Below are 18,754 nucleotides of genomic sequence, written 5' to 3'. Positions count from 1 at the left end.
CTCCCTTCCCGCCTAAACCTGAGGCGAAGGCGAGCCCCCCCCCCCCCGCGAGGCCTCCCCTCGGCGCCGCCAATCCCCTTCCTCGCCCCGCCCCTTTCTCCTCAGCTTACTATTACTACCAAGCCCTCCGCCCGCCGCCTCCATTGGGCCGCCAGAGCCCACCACGTGACCCGCGGGAGCGCCCCGCCCGCCGCGCAGCGGGTTTGTTTCCAAGGCGACCGACGGGCGGGAGCAAGAGAGGGATGAGGGAAGAGGAATGGCGGGGGGGGGGACTCCTTCCCTCCCGCCCCGCAGAAGGAAGCGCGGGCTCGTCGGCTGAGGGAAGGCGGCGGGGGCGCGAGTGCGGAGGAGAAGGGGCTGGCGCATGCGTGGTGGCGCTGGAACCCTGGACCTGGGAGGGAGAGGGCGCGCGCACGTGCGTGTGGCTCCGCGCTCGCTCGCTCCCTCGCTCGCGCGCCGCTTAGCCTGATCCTTCGGAGCTGCAGCTGCTCTTGCAGCAGCCGAGGAGAGCGGCTTCTCGGGCGGCAGCAGCGGCAGCAGCAGCAGGTACGTGGCTCCTTTGGGGCGGGGGGTTTCCTCCCCCCGCAACCCCCCCCCCACCTCTCTGCCTCTCCCGGCCTCTGCAAAGGCGCACGTGCTCACCTGCTGCAATGGGAGGCGCTGGGGTCCCCAATCCCGATTGCACTACCGAGCCCTGCAAAAGAGGGGGGGATCCAGGGTGACAGCGGAGCACCCCCCCCCCCGAATTGCGCCTGGGGTGCGCGCGTGTGTGTGCGCGCGAGAGGGAAGTCCCCTCCGGCTGGCCGAGCTGGGCAGTGGGCTTCCTGTGCCAAGGAGCCCGGCATCCCCCACTGCAGAGGAGGAGGAGGAGGAGGAGGAGGAAGGCGGCGGACGAACACCGTGCGAGTGTCATGGTGGCGGGGATATCCTGTCTGCTAAGGTGCGAGGCATCCCTTTTGTGAGGGACGGACATATTGCACATTAAGAGGTTGTATTAGTGGAGGAAGAGGGATGGGGACTGGCTTGTTAGGAGTGCCTGGGACTCCCTTCTACAAATTTTGTTTTCTTAAAAGCAGGCATTTCTCATGTGAGGATCTGCACCACAAGCCGGGGATTCCCTGTTGCCTCCCAAATGCAGTTCATACTTGACGTTGCTTTGTGGTGAGATGCTCAGCATCCTTCCCTTCAGTCCAAACTCATTCTTAAAGCTGCAGAGTTAAAAAGATTAGGGCAATGAATTGTCCCTTCCATCAGCTTATACATAAAAGGTGCATATTTCTGTGGTGGAGGACCGGTCATCATTTTATCCTGTTGCCACTGTGGTGGTGCTGAACTCCATGGGATTCTTTTAAGTGTTGCCACTGCAACACTTTCTCCATAAGAAGAAGAAGAAAAAAAGAATACAGTGTATGGTTTTCCCCAAGGGAGACTGTTTTCGTTAATCTTTCTTTCTCTGTACCAGATTGCAAATCTCACCACAGCAGGGAAAAGGAGGAGTGCATGCTTTATGAGCCATTTATCTGCAAAAAGGTGATGAGGTACCCTTTGCCAAAGTGTGTTAGGAAGGCATTCCTCTCTGCCCATTGAATTTTTTGAAGGTTCTCTCTGGTTACCTACATACTTGAAATAGAAATATGAATTTACTACTTGTCAAGTTCATAGAGTTGATTATGTGGCAAGGAAACAGTCCTTTGCTTTGTCACTGTAAAACTATGCGTGTCAGGGTGGGTCAAGTAAGAAGTTCATGAATTTTCCTATGGAAGTGTATGTAGGACAAATCCTATTGATGTAGTACTTTTTTGGAATTCATTCATGGGCGTAGCCAGGATTTTTGTTAGGGGGGCAGAACCTTAGTAAAGTATTTTTATTGATTTAATTGATGGGGGCAGCTGCCCCCCTGCCCCCCTTGGCTATGCCCATGAATTCATTGTGGGTTTTTGTATACAAGCTTGGTTGGCCTTTTGGGAAGGCTGGAGGGAATCCTTTGTATTTAAGAGAGGTGACTTTTGATGACTTGTTAAATGAGTGGTACTTGAAAGTCAACTGCTATGATCCTAGTGATTTTTTTCCTACAGTAAGGGTAGTGGGAAGAGGTAAAACAACAGAATTCTATATGAGAGGGAAACAGATTGTTTTGGAGGTCTCCGCCTTGGGCTTAACTGTAGTTGGTAATTCAGTTATTTCCTAAAACTGTGTTTTACATGAAACTAAGAGGAGAGCTTTCCTTAATGGCTGACTCTAAAATAAGACATTTTGAGTTACTTCATGTTGAAAGCTCTTCTTTTTAAAAAGGTGCATGACTAAGGGCATTTCTGCACAGCAACGGGCTGTTTAGTGCAATAAATATGCTTTGCTGTGCACTTGTTGCACATGGATTTGGGTTGCAGAGCCTCTCAAAGTGAATGGTAGCATACCTCTTTATTTTCATTTGCCTCTTTTTAGTTTTTCTGAGTGGCCTTGACATGCTTTTCTTTTGCATTGAAAATTAATTTGCAACAATACATTGGCCTGCATTAATAAAGATTGCTCACTGACTTTCAAAGACCTAATTTAATGATATATTGGTTCCTTGGTATTTGGGTAACAGTCTGATTTATGTGTCCTTAACCACACTAGTTTATGTAATATAAGCCGAATTTGGGGGGAAAACCACAACACCAACCAAACGAAAGCTAAACTTGACAAAGGACCAAGTTGGAGCGCATCAGAAGGTAGTTAGACTTTGTGCAACTCTTCTTCATTTTGACCTGCTTCTCTTTATGTGAACACAGTATTGCTGTATTTTTTTTTAGCTTAGGTTTGCTGGTATGCAGAACTAATGTACCTGCATGTCTGCCTGCACACACATGTGTACCAAAGGGTGGCTTGGGCCATGGGTCTGGCAAGTTATTTGCTCTATCAAGTACCCAACTGAAAGACAACTCTAGATCTGTGACTCTTGGAACACTTAATTACATATTGATCTTGTCAGCAGTTTTCATTTATCATGCAGTAACTTGTCTTTTAAATTTTACTGTTACCTACCATCAACAATGTAAGTTATCACTTGGGCAAATATCTGCTGATTAGCTAGCAAATAAATGCCATCTTGATTGTGAGACTGTAGGTCTAAATTGCTTTTACCTAGATTAAAATGCAATAGTGACCTCCTAATTAGCAATCTCTTCACATGAGAAAAATACTCCCATGAGGCATTTGCTTCTTCCTATATTACATTAGTTAGCTGTTTACTGATAAAAGAGATATTCCAATGTGACTTTACCCAAAGTCATACACCCCCCCACAGCTCTAGAACTGCCACCTTGGTAACAGCGTTGTTTCATTTTTATCGGAGCAGCTGATGAAGGTAAATGCTTGCCACGTGAAAACACACAAGTAACCTCTGTTAATCACAGTAGCATAAGTATTATTTTAGTGATTAACCAAATCCTAAAAGGGATCCAAAGGAAGTGTGAAGTGTTTGTTGCTTTTATAACTGTGTGTGCGTAAACCTAAGAGCAGGAGATACCTGCATGCAGAAATGCACACACCGCTCTCTTACAGAGTTGTGTGTGGGATGAGCTGGAAACCCCTAGCAGTGAGCTTGCTTCTGGTCTCAAATCATAGAGGAGGGCTGCAGTATCCAGTGGCTTAGCAGCTGCCCTTCCCAAGATCAAAATAAGTGATCAATTCACTTGGGTGGGGCTCACCACCAGTGCCCCCCTGCAGCCCCATGCCTCTTAGCACTCCCCTAGGTAATCCCACAGCACCCTTTGGTAGCTAGGGCTATATACCTTAAATCATATGGTAGTCATATTCTAGAGGTGTAAGTTTAATTGTCTACTTTTCTAAATAACTGTCCAAAATCTGCAGTGGTTTTTTACCTAAATGCAAAGGTCTTATGTAAGGTAAATGGTGGTGTTGGAGAACGCCTCTGACTTCTCTGCCCTTGTATTCTATTCTATTGCTATGGCACCTTCCTTTGGCTGTCTCTTGTGGCTTCTGAAAAAGTTCCCCCCTCCATGTTAATGTAACAAAGGCTAATAGAGTTGTGCAAGTGTGATGTGAAATCTTTTCTGCCTTAAACATTATCAGAAATCAGTTGGCACTTCTATTTCCAGAAAACGATTCTAGATTCAGGTAGGTAGTCTTGTTGGTCTGACGCAGTCAAAATAAATTTTAAAAAATTTAAAAAATTGTCCAGTAGCACCTTAGAGACAAACTTAGTTGGTCTCTAAGGTGCTACTGGACAGTTTTCTTCCTGTTTTTTTATTTATCCAGAAAATGATGTTGTTGAAAGTGATGTACCAGGAACTATCGTTTTCTCTTCCCTTCTCTCTCTCCTTCCCTCCTCCAGCTTCCTTGTAAGTGTCTCTCGAGTGGGGAGGAGCTCCTGGTACTAGTTGCTAGTGATACCGAACAGTACTGCACACAGGAGTCTGAGGGTGCCCCTTTCAAAGATGGTGCCAGGCTATGTCTTGCGCTGGGACACAGAATGAGTGTTGCAGGCAGGAGGGGAGGGTTTGCGACAAGCAGACACCCTGGTTGTTTTTTAAATGGAGGAACAAAGTCAGTGATGAAACAGACCCTTGCCAGGCAGTGCATACATTAGGGGCCTGCTTTGTCTCTGGGGAGCAGGAAGTGAGAAATCCAAGCCTCAGTGATACTAAAACAGTCATTGACTGTGAAACTCAGTGAATAGTTGTTGAAATCTGTAGGTGATTAATTTCCCCACAAAACTAGTTTCAGCCATGGTTATTGGTGGTGTTAAGGGGCTGCATAAGTTTGAAGAGTGAAGCAGCCATAGTGCTTAGCAGGCACCTACATTTTAAAACTACAACAATACTGAAAGACAAAAAGGGCAGGCTCATCTTTGTTAGGGGGAACACTAGATGGCAAAACTACCGTATTTTTCGCCCTATAAGACGCACTTTTCCCCCTCCAAAAATGAAGGGGAAATGTGTGTGCGTCTTATGGGGCGAATGCAGGCTCCTTGGCTTCAGCGATAGCAACCCGAAGCCTCCGAAGCCTGCGCTCCGGAGGCTTTGCGTTGCTTCCGCTGAAGCCAGGAGAGTCTGCTCTTTGAGGCTGGCGGTGGGGGAAAGCAGCGCCTCCTCCGTCGCCAGCCCCAGAGGATGGGGGGCAGCGGGAAGGCGTGCGGGGGGGAAATCATATTTTTTTCCTTGATTTCCCCACCTGAAAACTAGGTGCGTCCTATGGGCCGGTGCGTCCAATAGGGCGAAAAATACGCTAAATTGACAATTGGCCCCAAACTCAAAACAGTTAGATTTTATCCAGAAAAGACTAAATAAACTCATCTCCTGGGGAAACAATTCTAGGAGGTGACTTCAACCTAAACACCAGAGATACCTCTCCAAGACATTCACCCCCAAATCCTCTGGACAACCTTCCTCTGAAGGAAGCCAAAAAAAGAGCAGCAGAGACTCCTATAGACTATAGTGGTACCTCGGGTTACAGACGCTTCAGGTTGCAGACTCTGCTAACCCAGAAATAGTACCTCGGGTTAAGAACTTTGCTTCAGGATGAGAACAGAAATTGTGTGGCGGCGGCGGAGCGGGAGGCCCCATTAGCTAAAGTGGTGCTTCAAGTTAAGAACAGTTTCAGGTTAAGAACAGACCTCCGGGACAATTTAAGTACGTAACCAGAGATACCACTGTACTAAAAATGCTGAAAAACGAAGGCCTGTATGAAACATGGGGTGACAGGAACCCAGGCCACACCAGTCTCACATTCCTGTCTGGATGCCATGGCACAAGGTCTAGGCAGGACTGACCATGCCAACCCTAACTGCAGAGGAACAAGAATTATGGACAGCCCTATTACCCCAGAGGAAAAAGAGACTCTCCTCAAAAATGTAGAACCACACAAAGCCCTGGGCCCAGGTGGCTTTACAGCAGAATTCTGCAAGAAATTCAAAGACACCCTGATTCCCTTTATGGCACGCCTGTTCAACGACCTCATAAAAGGACCCCCATGCCTCCTCCAAAATAGTCTCTATCCCAAAGCCATTCAAAGACAGCACAGCCTCAAAATAGAATCACACCGCCCAATTTCGCTGATAAATCAAGACTACAAAATATTCACATCAATTCTGGCCAACCGTATAAAATGTTTCTCACACAAACTTAATAGCCTTGGACCAGGCTGGCTTTGTCCCCAGTTGCAGTATAACAGACCCCATTAGGAAACTACTGAATTTGATTGAACACAGCAAAACAACCAGGTATTTCCATTCCAAACAATCAAAGGTTTTAAGGATATACCCAAGGTAGTCAGTGGGGATCTGGTTGTTTTGCTGTGTTCAATCAAATTCTAATAGTACTAGGCAGTTTTTGAAATTAGCCAGGTGCCGGGCGCATTTTGCACCTGACTATCAGCCACTTTGCACATCTACTCTGCAAAAGAATGAAAGTTCATCACCCACCTTCTTTCTCCCTGCTCTACCTCACAGTGCCTATGACGCCAGTGCCTCACACCGAATGTAACTGACATGTAGAAAGGACTCTGAATTGAAACAGAGACATTGTATGTACCCTTGTGAAAATGCTTTAATAAAAACAATATTTATTTTTTTTAAGCGTGTGTATGGAAGCAATTCAACTTAGACATTTGATCAACTTTTAACTGGAGGGTGGGATATCTGCTCACCTTCCCAAAGTGGGAATTTGCCCGTTTCCATCCTTTGTTGATGTTGTGCTGCTGTGATCTGATCAGATTAAAACAGTAATCTTTCACGGGCGCTCTCTCCCTCCCCCCACTTTTTGCATGGGTGAAATGACATTTCACAAAGCGTTTGCTCAAGATGGTTGCAACATTCCTACTGGGAAAGGATGACTATAGGAACTTGCTAGGGATGAAAGTAACAGCAGGTGAATATATGCATGTAGTCCTTCACATCTTCTGAATTAAAATTTGGGCTCACGTGCTACAAAAACTGCACCCTTAAACATTTTGTATAACTCGGACTGTTGCTATCCTGTAGGCAAATACAGACACAAAAGTTTGATTAAATCATGACTAAAACGTATATCCAGATTTTAAGATGTAGACCATGGACAGAAATGCATTCCCAATTTTTAAACGTCATAAAATTTGTAGCCACTCTCCCAGCACAGAGCTGAAATATATATTTCATATTCTTAAGTGGTGACACATGAGACTTAGGCCACTAGGCACCTGGTTCCCCCCTCTGCTTTGACCTTAGCCGGTTTAAGGTCCAGTGAATCCATTGCCATAATTCACAAACAGGCCTGTTAGTATTAAAGGCCAACTAAACTCCCCGTAGCCATTTGTTGAAAAACCATGCCATCATTAATAATAATAGTAATAATAATAATAATATTTTTAATGTATACCCCGCCCTCCCCAGCCAAGGCTGGGCTCAGGGCGGCTAACAAGCAAAAATAAAAACAAGTTGAATTAATACAACTTAAAAACAACATTAAAATACAACATTAAAATATTGAAACATTAAAATATTAAAATGTAGCCTCATTGCAGGAGGAGAAAGGAAAAGAAAAAAGAAAGAGGGGGAGGGAATCAAATTGACTCCACGTCAAAGGCCAGGTGGAACAACTCTGTCTTACAGGCCCTCCGGAAAGAAATCAGATCCTGCAGGGCCCTGGTCTCATGAGGCAGAGCGTTCCACCAGGCCGGAGCCAGTGTTGAAAAAGCCCTGGCTCTGGTTGAGGCTAATCTAACTTCCTTAGGGCCCGGGACCACTAGGGTGTTGCTATTTATGGACCTTGAGGCTCTCCGTGGGGCAGACCAGGAGAGGCGGTCCCGTAGGTACGAGGGTCCTAGGCCGTGAAGGGCTTTAAAGGTCAAAAGCAGCACCTTAAATCTGACCCTGTACTCCACCGGGAGCCAGTGCAGCTGGAAAAGCACTGGGTGAATATGCTCCCATGGCAGAGACCCCGTGAGGAGCCTCGCTGCAGCATTCTGCACCCGCTGGAGTTTCTGGGACAGCTTCAAGGGCAGCCCCGCGTAGAGCAAATTACAGTAGTCAAGCCTGGAGGTGACCGTCGGTAGATCACTGTGGCCAGGTCGGGGCGGGAAAGGTAAGGGACCAACTGCTTGATGCGGCGAAGGTGGAAAAATGTCGCCTTGGCTGTTGCTGTAACCTGCGCCTCCATGGAAAGGGAGGCATCAAGGATTACACCCAAACTCTTAATGGAAGGCAATGGCACTAATTGGGCCCCTGCAAGAGAAGGGAGTTAGTCCCTCATCCCCATGCCATCCCGACCCTGCCATAGGACCTTCTGCTCCCACGAAACCATCCAGCCACAACTTCTAAGCATCTGTTCAGTGTGTCCGGGGCCGAGTCGGTGTGGCCATCCATCAGCAGATAGAGCTGAGTGTCATCAGCATATTGGTGACAGCCCAGCCCAAAGCTCCGGATAATCTGGGCAAGGGGGCGCATAAAGATGTTAAAAAGCATCGGGGAGAGGATTGCGCCCTGCAGCACTCCACACACCAAGGAATGGCGTGACAACATTTCCCTCCCTAGTGCCACCCTCTGGCCCCAACCAGAGATAAAAGAGCACAGCCATTTACGGGCTATGCCCTGAATCCCCACGTTGGCAAGGCGGTGGTCCAGAAGATCATGATCGACCATGTCAAAGGCTGCTGACAAATCTAAAAGGATCAGCAGTCCTGACCCGCCTCGATCCAGTTGTCTACGGAGATCATCTGTTAGGCAACCAGAGCCGTCTCGGTCCCGAAACCAGGACGGAAACCAGACTGAAATGGATCTAAAGCCGATGTTTCCTCCAGAAACCTACCAAACTGTTCAGCAACAGCTCTCTTACCCAGATATGGAAGATTTGAAACTGGGCGGTAATTGGATAGGTCTAAAGGATCTAGTGAAGTTTTCTTTAAGAGCGGACACACCACTGCTTCCTTCAGTTCCCCTGCGAATGTCCCCGTGCCAAGGGACAAATTGATAATTTCAACCAGGGGGGTCCGTGCGACATCTGGACACAATTAATTAATTAATTAAGCAATTAATGATGCTTGGGGAATGTACCAGAAATCCTGTATTGTAACTCATCTCCCATTAAATCTCTCATGACCAGTATGTGATACATAATGTATGTATTTTTTAAAAAATGGAAATCTTCAAGGGGTTGTGCAGTTTCTGCTTAATATCTTACATGATCCTTAGCTGTTGTTGTCATGTGGGAAAACAAATTGAACCCTAGCTGATTTATTTTAATAAGATATTTTTAAATAGAAATCAGCAGCATTAAAGTTATGGTCTTAATTGTGATCCTATTGTAAAATATGGGGGAAATGGTATCAAAGGGTCTTGGAGACCGTGCTGGTCACTCAAGAGCCTCGGACGTGCTCCCTTAGGCAGAAGAAACGCTCCACGTACACTGGAGGGCCAGGCTTAATTAGTGAGCGGCTCTAGACCTTGTTCTTCATGACAAAAAGCTGGAACTTTGAAGAGGAAAACTAATAAATGCCTCTGAGTACATGCAGAGTGCTTTTCCTTCTTCATTTAATAGCCAGAACATAGAGCTTCACTCCTGGGATGTGGGCGCAGGGGTTTCCTTTGGCTTCAGAAATTTTGCAGATAATGCGTTTTTATGATAGAGAGCGCGAGATTGAACTAGGATTGTCCTTGCTAGCTGTGGAAATGGCAGCAGCACCTCGGTGGAAGGTTGGGATACGAATGTAATATTATACAGGCAACGCCCCATTTACTCAGGGGTTATGTTCTAAGGTACTGTGTGTTTAAGTGAAATCACGTATATCTGAAACACCATTGAAAAAGCCTGCAAACATAGCTTTAGTCACCTATCTAGACTTTCTTGTACTGTGTGTGCCCATTTTCAGACTTTTCTGCCAACTAGAAGTGTATTGGACTATATGTGCCCCAAATGTGAGCTTTCTACCTGCCAATCAGTTTCTTGGCCCAAGTCAAAGTGATGGTTTTGACACATAAAGCCTTAAACAGCTTAGGATTGCAATCAGTGCTTCTTTTCTGGGGGGGACACAGTGTTACACATACCCCTAAACATTTTGTGAATCTTTGTACTTTTTTCCATTTACTCCCCCCAATTTGAACTATAAAATGCTGGTTTTCTTGAGTCAAAATGAGAGTATCCCTAAACATTTTTTTAGGAAAAAAAAAAGCACTGACTCCAATACCTCAAAGACTGTCTCTCCCCGTGTGAACCAACTTGGACCCTGTGATAATCACCTGAGGCCTTTATTTGTGTGCCTCCTCCATGAGAACGGGCCTGTTTGTGGAATGCTCACCCCAGAGAGTCTTGCCTGGCGCCTTCATTATACATCTTTAGGCACCAGGTGAAAACATTCCTCTTCAACCAGGCCTTTGGCGGACTGACATTCTATGTCTTTTTAGATGTGTTTGTGGGGTATGGGTTTGTTTTGCTCTTGTTTTTATTTTGTAATTTTATGCTGTGGACCGTCTTGAGAACTTTGGATGAAGGGTGGTATACAAATTTAATAAATAATAAAAAACAATACCTAGTGTGTCAGCAATGTAGTCATTTTGATGTGCATTTCACGGGCTCGTTATTTTTATACATTTACGTATACCCCACCTTTTTCCCTTATGGAACTCAAAACAGCTTACAGATAAAAATAAGAATCATTAAAAACATAGAGAAAATAATTAAATAACAGTTAAACAATAGAATTAATAGAACTATATACACATGTAAAATAGGTTTAGAACGTACAAATAATTACAGTAAAAGCAGCATGGCACCAGCCTTCCAGCAAGAATGAAACAAGAATGTCTTCACCAGCCTGTGGAAGGAGAACAAGGAGGGAGCCAGTCTAACTGCTCTAGGGAGGTTGTTCCAGAGCCTGGGGGCAGCCACCAAGAAGGCCCTTTTCCACGTCTTCACCTAGTATGTCTGTGAGAGTGGTGGGACCAAGAGAAGGGCCTCCCCTAAAGACCTCAGAGCCTGGGAAGGTTTGTATGAAGGAATATGGTCTTTCAGATAGCTTGGACCTAAGCCATGTAGGGCTTTATATGCCATAACCAGCACTTAGAACCGGGCGATATTTCAGTTTATTGTCTGAAACTGGTATGAAGTTCAGATTGCAATACTGGTTTCAGACTTCTTGAGCTGGCAATACATCACGGCTCCCTGGCTGCCACCAGCCCTCCTGGCTGCCTGCGCTGTGCTGGTGGTAGCTGGGGAGCTGCAATGTCTTGCCCGCTCAGATTGCGTGCTCTGTGATTTACCTTCACCTGAGCAAGTGGGGTGGGCTGCCTCCTTCCTGCCGGTCAGTTGCAGGCAGAATGACCAACTGGGAGGGAAGAGGCAGCCTACCCTGCTTGCTCGGGCGAAGGCAGATACGCAGGCCAGCAGGCACATGGAGCACTTTCTTAGGCTTTCTCTGCCAAGGCTGAGGCTCGACTGGGGAGGGAGGGAGGGATGGAGTGCGCAGAAGCGCCGTTGCTTGAGCAAGCAAGCAGCCTCCTTCCCTTCCTCCTGGTCGCTCCTCCCTCCCTGCACACCCCAGCTGCTTTTTCAGTGTTATTTCAGACATCATAATATATATCACAATGATTAACTGGTTGATATATCATGATGTTGAAAACCAGATATCGCCCAACTCTAACCAGCACTTTGAATTGTGTCCAGAAACAGACCAGTAGCCAATGGAGTTGTTATACTGAGTAAGTCATATGCTCCCTCTAACCAGCTGCGGTCAGCATTCTGGCTGCAGCAGCTCTTTGAGCCAGTTGAGGTTTCTGAGCACTTTTCAAAGGCAGCCCCATGTGGAGCATGTCACAGTAATCCAATGGGATGTAACTAAGGCATGTGTCCCTGTGACCAAGTCAGACATCTCCACGAATGGGTGCAGCTGGTGCACTAGCTGTGACTGCACAGTTGCACTCCTGGCCACTGGAGAAACCTGAGCATCCATGCTTAGGGACAAGTCTAGGAGCACGCTCAGTGAGCCTGTGTCTTTAGGGGGAGTGCTGCCTGATTCTGCACAGGCTGAATCCCTATGCTGCCTTCTTGCTATTGAAGTTGCATAAATATCCCATTCTAATCATTCAAGACAACTTGTCTATGCAGCAGATTTCAGCTTTGGAGTTGCTATGGAAATACCTTAAGTACTTGTTCATGTCTCTTCCTGAAATGTCCTGTTTCAGACTCTTGAAGTAATCAAGACGGTCTGCAAAAGCTTCCAAACTCTGTTTTCAACTAACCATGGTTAGTTGTGTTATGTATGATCTCAAGCAAATAATTGGTTTTGGGAGCAAGCAAACTTCATAAACTGATTTCTGATCCTAGTTTGTTTCCCTAAACCATAGGGAAACAAACTAGGATTATAGATAACTGTAATTGCAAGTTTGTTATAATGTGTTGTTATGAAGTTAGTAAACTGTATTGTTATGGCTGGATACCAAAGGAACTGAGCCTTCTCCCCGCTTCTTTAGCACACTGAAACAATCACACAAATTTAGGCTTCCCAAGTGCCTTTCAGTTCTAGAAGGAGAGGGACAACCTATGAAAAATAAGCAGTAATTTGTGATGAGTAAATGAGACTGACATGAAATGTGATGTGGACAGGTCTGGACATGCCCTATGTCATGGGTAGGCAACTAAGGCCCAGGGGCCAAATCTGGCCCAGTCGCCTTCTAAATTTGGCCTGCGGACGGTCCAGGAATCAGCATGTTTTTACATGAGTAGAATGTATGCTTTTATTTAAAATGCATCTCTGGGTTATTTGTGGGACATAGGAATTTGTTCTCTTCCCCCGCCAAATATAGTCGAGCCCCCCACGAGGTCTGAGGGACAGTGGACTTGAAGAGTTTGCTGACCCCTGCCCTGTGTGCTTTCCCTCCCTTCTTGCTCCTGCATATTCACATTGCCTCCCTTCCTTGTTTGATCAAGCCATAGTTTGCTATTGCATCTGAACTGGGCAAAATGTGTAGCCATACTTTGCTTTCAAGCGAAGACCTGGAACAATGGCTTGAAGTGGCTAGAGGAGTGGGAACATTTTGTTTGATCTCATCCGTCAGCGCAGCAGAACAAGCTGTCCTATGGCAAGAGAACCCTGTATGTCCCTAACAGGCACCTGCCCTTTCTTCATTTTGAAAGCCTGTGGGGAACGAGTCGCCCACAAATAATCGTAGCATCTTCCTGCCCATGCAGATGAGTAGCATAAAAAATGAGGACCTCTTTATAAAAGTTTATAAAAACTTCCAGTTCACCTAGTCCTAGAGGCAATTCTTACCTTTCAATGCAAATAAGCAAGTGACTTTTTATTTACAAGCCAGCTGTAGATAATTTCCTGTATTAATGAGCTCCCCTCAATAGAACAGCCTGTCTTAATGTTGTTTTAAATCTTCAACCAGATCAAACTGACTGTTTCATGCCTATATCTTCAGTGGGCAGGAGAAACAACCTGTTCTGTACCTCACTTTTAATTTTTTTTTCTTTTTCTAAAATGGAAGAAGTTTCAACCTACTGTAGCTTTGCATCGAAAAAAGTCCTAAACTCAGTTACTGCACTTCCAGGTTGCAGCAGAATTAAGATAATCCTTCATCTGTGAAACCTTGGGGAGGAACTACATTTTATAGATGGTTCTGATATAGATATGTTTGGTGTGTGGAAATTGTTGTACTTTCTTCCACTCTTCTCATCTAAACCTATCCAGGCTGTTCTGGCTGGATCACAAGTGCCACGAGTGTCGTTATTCTTTGAGGTTTTCCATTAAAATGAACAGCTTGGGCTTCTATCATCTTCATAGGTTTCCACCGAATTCTTTCTGCATCTTACTTGACCAGTTCTGAACACAGTACTCCGTATGAGATTTTGCTAGCACTTTCCAGTTCTTCTTGATATAAATTTGTTCTGGAGGCCCCATAAAAGCTGTGGCCAGGTTGGGTTTAGGTTTGGCGTCACCTGGTGGTCAATAAGCAACATTGCAAGCTTGCAAAAATAAACAAACCAATCAGGATGTCTTGGCTCCTTCCTTCTTCAGTTTGTTATTTTGCCTTGCAGAAAGCAGTCATTTATTCCTGAGACTCCTGGTGTTCACCTTTTTTTCCAGGATGGTTCATTCTGCCTCTCCTTGAATTTCTCTGTGGCTCTAGTTCCTTTACCTTCCGCATTACCACCCACATGGTCGCCACCTTCCAGATTCCTTTATCATTTCCAGATGAACACTTTCGCCCTAGCTGAGAATTATTTTGACAAACTTGCAATATTGCCTGTTGACTGCCAGGTGGCGCCAAACCTAAACCCAACTTGGCGGCAGCTTTTTTGGGATCCAGAAATACCTTTCATTGTAAGTATAATGGCCTTTTTTGATTATTACTCTGTTCACACAAGCCCCATCAGGTTTCTAACCTTTTGGTGTGCGTTAAAAAAATAAACTTTATTATCAAATATGCAGAGTTTGTTTTGGAATATTCATTTTGTATGGCTTCTGTCTGTTGACCTTCAGTTCAACTTTCACTGTGGGTTTTACTGGTGCCTATCCACTGGTACTATATCCAGATGTTTAAATTAGCAGACAATCAATTCTGCAAGAAAGCATCACCTTTTGAAGTTCTCTCTTGGCTGTGCAGCACAAATGGTAGCATTGCCTGCTTCATAAATACAAAAAAATGAATATTAGTTCTTTGTTTTCCATTTGTTAAGACTATTATTTGTATCTCCCTCATTCAATTTGACTGACCTAAAAAACCCCCAAAGCTCACCTCACATCCTTTTTCAAAGGCTGCATTTTCAAAATTGAGACAGTTTTGATAACTCATTTTGATACGGAACTCTAGTGCAGCCTGCTATCATTACTTCCTAAGCCCAATATTTTTTATTCTACTTCTGGGTATCCACAATTCTGAAATAATATAAAATAATTATGTTTATTAGGTGGGAACTAGTTTGAGTAGTACTTTTAACTAGGGTGACCCAGATGCAAAAAACAAAACAAAACCAGGGTTCTTGAGTGTGTGAGAGAGTAAATTTGGATAATGCTAAGAAGCTGTGCTTGCTGGCACGCTCTCTTCTTCTCTACCACTACTAAAGCTGTAGCAGTTCTGTCTTGTTTTGCATAGGGTCACCCTAACTTTTAACAAAAATGCCAAAGAGCGTGTTGTAAATTAACACTAGCTTCATTTTCAGAAAGACATAATAGGAGGTCCTTCTGTTTCAATGAGCAACTGAAAAGCATGCCTTCTGGGGAAGGCTGGGAAGGCTAAGAAATACAGTTTAATCTTCTTTATTCTTTGACAGGAAGAGGCAGGGCTCTGTGTTTGCTGCAATAAACTGAATCATGATATTGACAAATTCAAGCCTTCAGAGAGTATTTCATGCGATGAGGAGTATTTTCGGTTTCTTTTTCTCCTAGGTGTTGGCAAAGGTGACGATAAGTTTAACCCTGCTTCTTTCTGAAGACTCCAATAAAAGTTTTAAAAACTTTTATTTTAAAATAAGAGTTGTCCTTGCAGGACACTCATTAAAACAGGATGCACACCACTTAGACGAAAGCAGATAAGTTGTATATAAATAGTTAGAAAATAAAATGAATGAAATTCAGTTAATATACGTTTTTTCAAACACTATATATTGAAGATTTTTCTTCTTTCCTTTTGTTCTTTGCTGGCCACCCCTCTTTCTTGCCTTCTGACTACTACTATATGGGCAGTCTTCAGAAGTACTGCAGATCAACAAACAGAACTTGGCTGTTGCATTTCAACAAATCTTTTGGAGAGACCTGAGCAGGCATCCTGGACTCCCTTTGAAGTTCTTGCTGTAGCCAAAACAAAACTGCTTAAGAGGCAGAGTGCTTCTCAGGTTAGATTTTTTCAAGGTAAACCAGAAGTGGGTTGCCTCTACAGAATGCTAGCATGCCCTCCTTAGTTGAGTCTTTCTTTTCTGAAATGAAAAAGCCGCACATACTTCAGCTTTTTCTCATGGACTCACACCTTGATCAAAAGGAGAGTGGCACAACCTGGGATCTTACCACTAGTTGCAAACTTCCTTACTTTGCCATCTTAGAACTTTAACATACTGTAGCTGGGGCTTCTCTTGTGCTCTTTGACAGCAACATCTATTTCTCCCCACCATAATAATAATAGTAATAATTTTATTATTTCTACTCTGCCCACCTGGCTGGGTTTCCCCATCCAAGGTATTCAGGGTATGTGAACTCACTGTTTTTGTGTTTTCTACTTGCTCACTGAGCAAAGCAAGTGGCACTCAACTTTCTTGTTTTAAAACAGAGATTCTCTCTAACAGTAGCCAGATGCTGTTGGACAGATGTGTACGATCATATCCATTTAGAGTTCTATCTAGACCCCTGTGACAATGCCCATCTGTGCTGGCTTACTTAAGAGAGTTTAAGCATGTGATTCCCTGGCTGAAATATATCATTTGGCTATTAGCTTTTCTGGGTGTGTGGAGAGCATTTGTCAGGAATAGACCGTGCCTCAAAAACCTTTAATTATACACCACAGCTTGTTCTTCTGGGGTCCAAAGACAACTCACTGTCAGCTGACATGTTGCAGGCATTCTGCTTATAACAGCTTGACTGTAGTTTGACTGATTGGTTTCTGTCAAGTAAATGGCAGCAGTGTTTTTATTAAAGCTTACGTCGAAATGTTTCCACACAGCATATTTGGATTTTAAAAGTCTTGTTCTATAAGTACTGTAAAAACTGGATGGATTGTGACGTATTCAAGGAAATTGTTAACAGGCCTAGGATGTGCACCTCACATTCTTGTCTACTTTCATTGTACTAAATGTCTGTTAGAAGAACTCTGCTAGTATTAATTTTGGGATTTTATGTGTTTGGGGTTTTTAGGTATAAGTGTCTGTGGTGGTGGTGAGATGAGCTTAAAAGGCATTTATAGTTCCAATTTTCAGGTGGCTTCCTATGAACACTTGAAGTAATAAGGCCACTATGGGGTGGGTTGAATGATGGAGTGGGTAGGTACCCGTAATTGTTTAATGCATGAGACTTATGGGAAGACGGACCATAGCTTATCTCTTGATTCCATACAGATTTATAAGTTTCTCAAGATGTGTGTGTGAGGGGGATGACATGCCTTAACTCGGGAAACTGTGAAGCTTTAAGCAAACCCAAGTTATAGCAAGTAATGACATCTGTCTTGGTTTAAACTCTAGTGAGAACAAACCAGAATTTGAAACCATAGTTTGTTCCTGGTTTATTCTTAATAACTGGGTTTTAATTACAATCAGATAATGGTTCTGTGAGTTCAGGCAGCATGGGGATTTGAGTCCATTTGTTTAAAAGCTTCCATCGCCTCTTGGCTGCAGAAGGGAGAGGCATGAAGAACATGAGCCCAAGACTTGCGCAAGCCTGTTCACATTTTGTTTGAACTGTGCTTAAGAGTGTGCTGGCCCACTCCAGTCAGTCTTTGAATGCATTAATTACTGTGTCTGTTGCTCTCAAAGACCACATAGCTTTGTTGTACAGCCTGCTAATGTCTTCCTTGCCCTCTGTAATCAGGCTTGGGAATCGTCAAGGTTAGCCCCACACAGGGCACAGTTTGGGTCTGCTGCCTTCTTTGCTTGTGCGCTGGAAGCCTCTGTGCAAGCGTGCCTTGGAAATATTCTCTAGCGGTCCCAGTTTTGTTAGCTTGTAGAAGCAAAACTCTGTGGCATGTGGCTTGTTTATGCATTGACAGCCCCTTCCTCAAGCATCCTGCCTTCCTCTGGGATCATTCCCTAGTAACTATGATCATGATTCCAATCTCCAAGGTAATGAGACACATAGAATATAACACTTTGGTACAGTTTCTTCAGATAGAAGATCAAAGCGTGCTAATAATAGGCTAAAAATGGGAGCAGTTAATCAGATTATTGTGTAATTCAACTGAGAACTGAATGCAAGTCTTGCCGGCTCAGCTGGGGAATCTTGTGTTTGCAACGGGGAGAATTAAAGAATGGCAAATGGCAAAAACAAAACAAAATTCTTGCTGGATCTGAGCAAGAGTCAGTCTAGTTAGCCTTCTGCTTCCAGCAGTGACCAGCAGTGTCTTTCTGGGAAACATGCAAGCAAAAGCATGATTGTGAGAGCTATCTCCTGATGTTTATCCCCAAAATTAGTTGTTGGAGGTGCACTGCCACTGAACATTCTGTTTTAGCTGTTATGGCTGGTTTCCATGGATGTAGCTATCCTCCACAAATTCATCTAATTCTGTTTTTTAAAAAAATCGTATGCTGGAAGTGGCTGGAAGATGAGTGATCTACTGGAGATGGGCCCATGCTCCTCATGCACATTCTCTCCACGATCAAGAACTCACCTCCAGAACGGGATTACAATATTGGAGAAAATGCTTTCTGTTTGTCTCTCTGCTCTCTGCCCCCCCCCCCCCCAAATATTACCACATTGCTTTGGTTCTCTATTTTTGACTTGCAAGATTTTTAGTGGAATTTGTGTTTGGTTCTTGTAAGCTATGCTAGCAACTCCAATCAAAAAGTGGGAGACAAACCTAATAAATTGGAGTGCAGTTCAGTAATTTATTTGTGTGCGGTAGCCTTTCAGGACTATGTGGAAACATCAGTTGGCCCCAGATGCTGTGGCCAGATTTTTGAGTAGCGCAGACAGTATGTACTATAGAATTGCCAGACTTATGAGATCTTCATTGGTTACCTGTTTGTTTCTGGGCCCCATTCAAAAGGTTGCTTTTGATGTGTTGCCCCGCCCCTCAAGGCCCCAGAAAGATTAGGTCCCACTCCTGAAAAATGTGCCTTGTGCCATAGATTCATCTTTCTGT

General features: G+C 44.4%; 1 protein-coding gene across 6 annotated transcripts in view; it reads right to left on the bottom strand.

Moving 5' to 3' along the window:
- Positions 1–18,754, bottom strand: part of NRG4 (neuregulin 4) — a 75,977-nt gene that overhangs the window by 41,162 nt on the left and 16,061 nt on the right. The window contains exon 2 of one of the 6 annotated variants that reach the window (XM_081021642.1): positions 14,551–14,599. The exons of 4 other annotated variants lie outside the window; for them this stretch is intronic. The gene's annotated coding sequence lies outside the window, so the exon portion shown is untranslated. Of the gene's footprint in view, positions 1–110; positions 130–14,550; positions 14,600–18,754 lie in introns of those variants that run through there. One more of the 6 variants, XM_081021643.1, reaches the window with a different exon arrangement.

Source organism: Podarcis pityusensis (assembly GCF_964106645.2).
Source record: "Podarcis pityusensis genome assembly, chromosome: 9".
Lineage (NCBI taxonomy): Eukaryota > Metazoa > Chordata > Lepidosauria > Squamata > Lacertidae > Podarcis > Podarcis pityusensis.
Note: the sequence above shows the minus strand (reverse complement) of the source record. Positions and strands in the feature narration are given on the sequence as shown.